The sequence below is a fragment of the Triticum aestivum genome, chromosome 4D, assembly GCF_018294505.1.
Source record: "Triticum aestivum cultivar Chinese Spring chromosome 4D, IWGSC CS RefSeq v2.1, whole genome shotgun sequence".
Taxonomy (NCBI): Eukaryota; Viridiplantae; Streptophyta; class Magnoliopsida; order Poales; family Poaceae; genus Triticum; species Triticum aestivum.
The window spans coordinates 277,675,040-277,682,983 of record NC_057805.1 but is presented as its reverse complement, the minus strand read 5'-3'; positions in this window follow the sequence as shown (position 1 = coordinate 277,682,983).

The following is a 7,944-nucleotide window of genomic DNA, read 5'->3' as shown; positions in this document are numbered from 1 at the left end:
CCACTCATTTATAGGTAGAGGGAGCTAGGAGACTCCAAATGAGGTGCGGTTTTCGCCCACACGATCGTGATCGAACGACCTAGAGCATGGAAGAGAGTTTGGTGGGCTTTGGGCTGGTTTTGGAGGGGGTTTTTGCTGGATACTCAAATGGACATTGCGGAGGCCCGGTTAACCGTTGGAGTACCAAACGACCTCCGAATGGAACGAAACTTGACCGGTAGTCTCCGGGTGGTATATTAAGACCACTTGACAAGCCTCGGTCCATTCCGAGAAAGTTTGACACACGCACACGAAAGAAAGCTAGAGGGGTGCACCGGAGGAGATAGGAGCGCCGGATTGGAAAACGGACAACGGGAAAAATGCTCGGATGCATGAGACGAACACGTATGCGAATGCAATGCACATGATGATATGATATGAAAATGCAAGACAAGACAAAATACAAAACGAAAGATAAAACCCGACAACGGAGGAAAACAAAACACATAGCCGGAAATGGCAAGAGTCGGAGTTACAAATATGGCATGTTACATGCGGGGTGTTACAACACTCCACCACTACGAGAGGATCTCGTCCCGAGATCTAGGACTGAAAGAACTCCGGATATTCGGAACGGAGATGGTCCTCGCGTTCCCAGGTGGCTTCCCGGTCGGAATGGTGCGACCACTTCACTTTCAGGAATTTGATAGACTTGTTGCGAGTCTTGCGCTCAGTTTCTTCAAGAATAGCAACGGGGTGCTCATGATAAGACAAATCTTCTTGAAGGTCAATATCTTCGAAGTTGATAGTGCGCTCAGGCGTCTTGAAGCACTTGCGGAGCTGTGACACGTGGAACACATCGTGCACGTTCGCAAAGTTGGAAGGAAGTTCAAGTTGATAGGCGAGGTCGCCTCTTTTGCCAATGATCTTGAAAGGACCCACGTATCTAGGGGCAAGCTTTCCTTTGATACCGAAGCGACGAGTGCCTTTCATTGGAGAGACACGGAGGTAGACATGGTCTCCGATCTCGAAAGCCAAATCACGATGCTTACTATCATAGTAACTCTTCTGGCGCGATTGCGCGGCTTTGAGATTATCACGGATGACTTTACACATTTCTTCAGCTTCAGTGATTAAGTCATTGCCAAGAAGTTGGCGTTCACCAGTCTCTGACCAATTGAGAGGAGTACGGCACTTTCTGCCATATAGAATCTCGAATGGGGCCTTGCCCGAACTCGCTTGGAAGCTGTTGTTGTAGGAGAATTCAGCATATGGAAGACAATCTTCCCATTTCATGCCAAAGGAAATGACACAAGCCCTGAGCATATCTTCAAGAATTTGATTGACTCGCTCGACTTGGCCACTAGTTTGAGGATGGAAAGCTGTGCTGAAGCGAATGTTAGTGCCCATGGCCTTCTGGAAGGAATCCCAGAACTTAGAGGTGAAGATACTTCCACGATCCGAAGAAATCAATTGTGGAATGCCGTGCAAGGAGACAATTCTGGAGGTGTAGAGCTCTGCCAGCTGAGCTGCTGTGATGGATTCTTTGATTGGAAGGAAATGAGCCACTTTGGAGAGCTTGTCAATGACAACGAAGATAGCGTCATTTCCGCGCTTGGACTTGGGAAATCCAGTCACGAAGTCCATTTCGATATGATCAAACTTCCATTCCGGAATAGCAAGAGGTTGGAGGAGACCAGCTGGTCGTTGGTGTTCTGCTTTCACTCTTCGGCAGACATCACATTCATTCACGAATTGAGCAATTTCTCGCTTCATTCGAGTCCACCAATACGACTGCTTGAGGTCATGATACATCTTCGTACTTCCAGGATGAATGGAAAGGAGAGAATTGTGCGCCTCGTTCATTATGACTTTCCTTAGATCACCTTTCGGAACCACAATCCGGTCCTCGAAGAACAAAGTGTCTCTGTCATCAATGCGATAGCACTTGTATTTGGAAAGACCCTTGTCGATGCCACGTTTCACCTTCTTCACCATGGCATCAAGGAGTTGTGCCTCACGAATTTGATCTTCCAAAGTAGGAGATACTATGAGGTTGGCAAGAAAGCCTTGAGGAACAACTTGGAGATTCAGCTTGCGGAAAGCTTCACAGAGATCCGGTTGGAAAGGCTTGAGAATTAAGCTGTTGCAATAAGCTTTCCTGCTTAAAGCATCTGCAATGACATTTGCCTTGCCTGGAGTATATTCAATACTCGGATTGTACTCTTGAATCATTTCGACCCATCGAGTCTGCCTGAGGTTGAGGTTGGGCTGAGTGAAGATATACTTGAGACTCTTGTGATCAGTGAAAATGTCCACTTGTCTCCCCAACAAGAGATGTCTCCACGTAACCAATGCATGGACAACTGCCGCCAATTCAAGATCGTGAGTGGGGTAGTTCTTCTCGTTGGGCTTCAACTGCCGAGAGGTATAGGCCACAACTTTCTTCTCTTGCATTAACACAGCACCGAGACCTTGGAGAGAAGCATCACAGAAAACTTCATACGGCTTGGATTCATCAGGAGGAGTCAAGACAGGAGCTGTGACTAGTTTCTTTTTGAGAGTGTTGAAAGCAACGTCACACTCAGGAGACCAGACATACTTCACATGCTTCTGTAGGAGGTTGGAAAGAGGTTTTGCAATCTTGGAGAAATTCTCAACGAATCTTCGGCAGTAGCTTGCAAGACCCAGAAAACTTCGAAGCTGTTTGACATTTTGAGGAGGTTCCCAATCGAGAACTGCGGACACCTTCTCGGGGTTAACAGCGATGCCTTTGGCAGAGATGATGTGACCAAGGAAAAGAACTTCATCAAGCCAAAACTCACATTTGGAGAACTTCGCATAGAATTGATACTCTCTGAGCTTGTCGAGCACCAATCGCAAATGTTTGGCATGATCCTGCTTGTTCTTGGAGAAGACCAAGATATCATCGAGATACACTAGAACGAATTCATTGGTATAGGGGTTGAAGATGAAATTCATCATCCGAGAGAACACCGGAGGAGCATTGACAAGGCCGAAAGACACGACAGTATATTCATAAGAACCAAAGCTTGTTCTGAATGCTGTCTTGGGAATATCTTCTTCACGAATGCGAATCTGATGATAACCCATACGAAGGTCAAGCTTCGAGAATACTTTAGCACCTTTGAGTTGCTCAAATAGCTCATTGATGTTGGGAAGTGGATACTTGTTCTTGATTGTCTTCTTGTTCAATGGACGGTAGTCGACACAAAGTCGGTCTGTGCCATCCTTCTTCTTGACAAAAAGAACACCACAACCCCATGGAGAAGAACTCGGTCTGATCAAACCCAGACGTTCTTGTTCATCGAGCTGCTTCTTCAATTCCTTCAGCTCGTTTGGTCCAAGCTTGTATGGACGCTTGCAAACGGGTACAGTACCAGGCTCTAGTTCGATAACGAACTCAACTGGCCGGTGCGGAGGCATACCCGGAAGCTCTTCTGGAAAAACATCTTGATACTCGCAAACGACTGGAATTTGAGAGATGGCATCCAATTCGCCCTTCTCATTGAGAGAGAAAAACCGAATGGTTTCATCACGAGCGGCAAAAATAATCACATCCTCAGACGAGTGTGTCAATTGAATTTCTCTGGCAGCACAATCAAGTTGAGCCTTGTGCTTAGAAAGCCAGTCCATCCCGAGAATAAGATCAATATCCGAGTCACCAAGGACAATTGGAGAAGACTGAAATCTATAGTCGCCCATCTTGATGGAAACATCGGGAGCCATCATGCTAGAACTCAAACGTTTACCCGGAGAAACGACATCCATGGGTTTACTCAGATGAGAACAAGTGAAATCATGCTTGGCAAAAAACGGTCTTGACATGAAACAAAGCGATGCACCAGTATCAAAAAGAACTTTTGCAGGAATATCATTAACTGAGAGATTACCCATTATCACATCAGTAGATTCCTCCGCTTGAGCTGCATTCATCAAGTTCACCTTAACAGACTTTGGATTATGCTTGACCACTGCATTGCTGGAAGATCTGACAGGAGGAGGAGGAGGAAGACGCCTCTGGTTGAAGCACTTGTTAGCATAGTGACCTTTCTGCTGACATTTGTTGCAAGTCACCTCTGAGAGTGGACGGTGATAAGGAGCATTGGACTTGGGAGCTTGACTCTGAGACTTGTTCTGATAGCCAGAGTTGGAAGAGTTGGAAGAACTATGGCCACCTTTGTTCTTCTGCTGGTAAGACTGACGAAACGGAGGAGGAGGCAACCAGAACTTCTGTTGCTTAGCTGACACAAGTGAGGAAGAAGAAGACTGAACTGCATCCCTGACTCTCTTCTTAGAAGCCTCACACTTGAGCTGAGCAGCCTCTTGCTTCAGTGCCATATTGTAGAATTGATCAAACTGAGTAGGCTCAACAAGAACGAGAGCTAACTGCAGATCCTCTTTAAGACCCCCTCGGAAGTGATAGATCATGCTCTTCTCATCAGGAACGTCTTGCTTAGCGAAGCGAGCAAGTTTCTGAAACTGAATGTTGTATTGATACACAGACATGTTTCCTTGCTTGAGATTGCGGAACTCCTCACGCTTGCTCTCAACAACACTTTGTGGAATGTGGTGCGCTTTGAAGTCCCGACAGAAGTCAGTCCAAGTAATCACACGACCTCCTCTGGAATCTTTGTATTGTTGAAACCAATCAGCGGCTTGGTCCTTGAGCTGGAAAGAAGCGAACTTGACAAAGTCCTCAGGCCTGACATTGCTACATTCAAAATGCTTGTTGATGTCCACGAGCCAATCATCGGCATCCGTGGCCTCGGCACAGTAGCTGAAAGACTTGGGCTGATTTGCGAGAAACTGGTTGAGAGTGGCAAAGTGAAACTGATTGTTGCCTTGACCTTGATTGCCTTGATTGCCTTGCCCTTGAGTACGTTCTTGCAAGAGTTGCAGAATCATCTGAGCATTGGCGTTGGTGGCTGCCATGATTGATTGCCATGCCTCCGGAGGTGGAGGTGGTGGCGGAGGGATCGCTTGACTCCCTTCATTTCGATCCGGATTCTGACGCGTTGGCGGAGCCATCCTGAAGAGGGTGACATCCGTTAGCATCTTGATAGACAAAGATAAGTAGAATCAATGGACAGAAATGCAACATATAGTCTTCACAATAAACATTCGAACGAAGATGAACGAATGAATTCCGTAGTAAATCATCACACTTCCATAAGTTGAGAAGCCACTTGCAAAAGATATGGAATGAACATATGAATTCGAAGGGAACTCGAATACCACAAAACAAAATAAAACCAAGTATTGGCTTGCAGAATAAGCCGGAACAAACATATGATAGAAATTTCGTCCGAAGTTTTCGTGGTGTGGCCCACACGGGCTCAATCGTACAGCACCATCATGTACAAGGCTGTGCACATGACATACGAAGCGTCCCCGAGTCGGCAAAGCCATGGACTCTTTAAGACACAACGAGACCACTGTAAAATCAACCGTATACAGGCGGACCACTAGACGTCGAACCCCAATCTCATATCATGCGTCTGTCGGAAAGAAATCCTAAGGCTACTTGAATTCCCACTTATAAACTCCCGAAACTTTCTGGTTATGCAATCTGGTGTAGGGGATACAGGGGACACAAATATATATCACCCAAACTAACAATCCCTAGATCCAGCTGTATCCATCCGTCAACACATAACCAAGAAACCTTCGGAAATCGTTTACCTCAACCTTCGAAAAACATCCGTTATACAAGTTATGGCAATACTCCCGAACTCCCGCCCCAGTACTGGGTGGCGTCGAGGTGATCTCACCAACAACTGCATAAAGGAGATTTCGATGTCGACGAAACTCAGGTATTCCAGAACTGCAACGATAAAATTGCGACGACAACACCTCGGAGCTCAACTCCCCGGGACACTGCCACAACCCCTAAATGACAGGAGGCACCAAGAACAATGTTCTCATCACAAATCGATCGGAACAATTCCAAGATACCCGCGTGATCCTAAAAACTTTTTTTAGTGAAATTTGAGGAGAGAGTAGTCAAAACTTCTACGTCAGGAGACCTCACCAGAGCGACGAAGGGACTGAGGAGTAAAAGAATCCTACTCTCCGATATATATAATCCTAAGACTCAAAACATTTTTATTCTAGACTCAACAACGCCAGCGATTCGATCAAGCAGGGGGCTCCTAAGTCGGGGATGGCTCTGATACCAACTTGTCACGCCCACGATGCGGCTATATCTCCCACGTGTCGAGGCACGATTTAGAGGCATAACCGCATAGTGGTTTTGTCGCAAGAAGGGTCATCTTCACACAATCCCATGTAATGAACAAGAATGGGATAAAGAGTTGGCTTACAATCGCCACTTCACACAATACATAAATATCATCATACAGCATCCAAAATACAAACATATAGACCGACTACGGTCAAAATCCAGATGAAAATAAGACAACCCCAAATGCTAGATCCCCGATCGTCCCAACTGGGCTCCACTACTGATCATCAGGAAAAGACACATAGTAACGACCACGTTCCTCGTCGAACTCCCACTTGAGATCGACGCCATCGTCTGCACTGGCATCGTCGGCACCTGCAACTGGTGTTGGAAGTATCTGTGAGTCACGGGGACTCAGCAATCTCACACCCGCGAGATCAAGTCTATTTAAGCTTGTAGGACAAAAGGTGCAAAGAGGTGGAGCTGCAGCGGCAAAAAACATATATGGTGGCTAACTTGCGCAAATGAGAGCGAGAAGAGAAGCAATGGAACGAGCGTCATCTGGCAATGACCAAGAAGAGGTCCTGAACACCTACTTACGTCAAACATAACACAGACCGTGTTCACTTCCCGGACTCCGCCGAGAAGAGACCATCACGGCTACACACGCACTTGGTATATTTTAATTGGGTCAAGTGACAAGTTATCTAAAACCGGACATTAACAAATTCCCATCTGCCTCATAACCGCGGGCACGGCTTTCGAAAGATATTACCCTGCAGGGGTGTCCCAACTTAGCCCATCACAAGCTCTCACGGTCAACGAAGGATAAACCTTCTCCCGGAAAGACCCGATCAGTCTCGGAATCCCGGTTTACAAGACATCTCGACAATGGTAAAACAAGACCAGCAAAGCCGCCCGAATGTGCCGACAAATCCCGATAGGAGCTGCACATATCTCGTTCTCAGGGCACACCGGATAAGTCAAGCTACGAGTAAAACCAGACCTCGAGTTTCCCCGAGGTGGCCCCGCAGGCTGCTCGGTTCGGACCAACACTCGAAGGAGCACTGGCCCGGGGGGGGTTGAAATAAGATGACCCTCGGGCTCGCGAAAACCCGGGGGAAAAGGCTTAGGTAGCAACTGGTAAAACCAAGGTTGGGCCATGCTGGAGGAGTTTTATTCAAGGCGAACTGTCAAGGGGGTCCCATAAATCACCCGACCGTGTAAGGAACGCAAACTCAAGGAACATAATCCCGGTACAACAGTAACTAGGGCGGCAAGAGTGGAACAAAACACCAGGCATAAGGCCGAGCCTTCCACCCTTTACCAAATTATATATAGATGCATTAATTAAATAAGAGATATTGTGATATCCCAACATATCCATGTTCCGACATGGAACAAACTTCAACTTCACCTGCAACTAGCAACGCTATAAGAGGGGCTGAGCAAAAGCGGTAACATAGCCAAACAACGGTTTGCTAGGAAAGGATGGTTAGGGGCTGACATGGCTGAAATAGGAGACATGATATAGCAAGAGATAGGTAGCGAGCATGGCAATAGAGCGAAACAACTAGCATAGCAAAGATAGAAGTGATTTCGAGGGGTGGTCATCTTGCCTGCAAGATTCTCAGAGTTGTCGAAAGCTTGATCCTCGTAAGCGTACTCGACAGGTTCCTCGTTCACGAACTCGTCTCCCGGCTCTACCCAAAACAAGAACACAAACAAACGGAACCACAATCAACAACGAGATATGC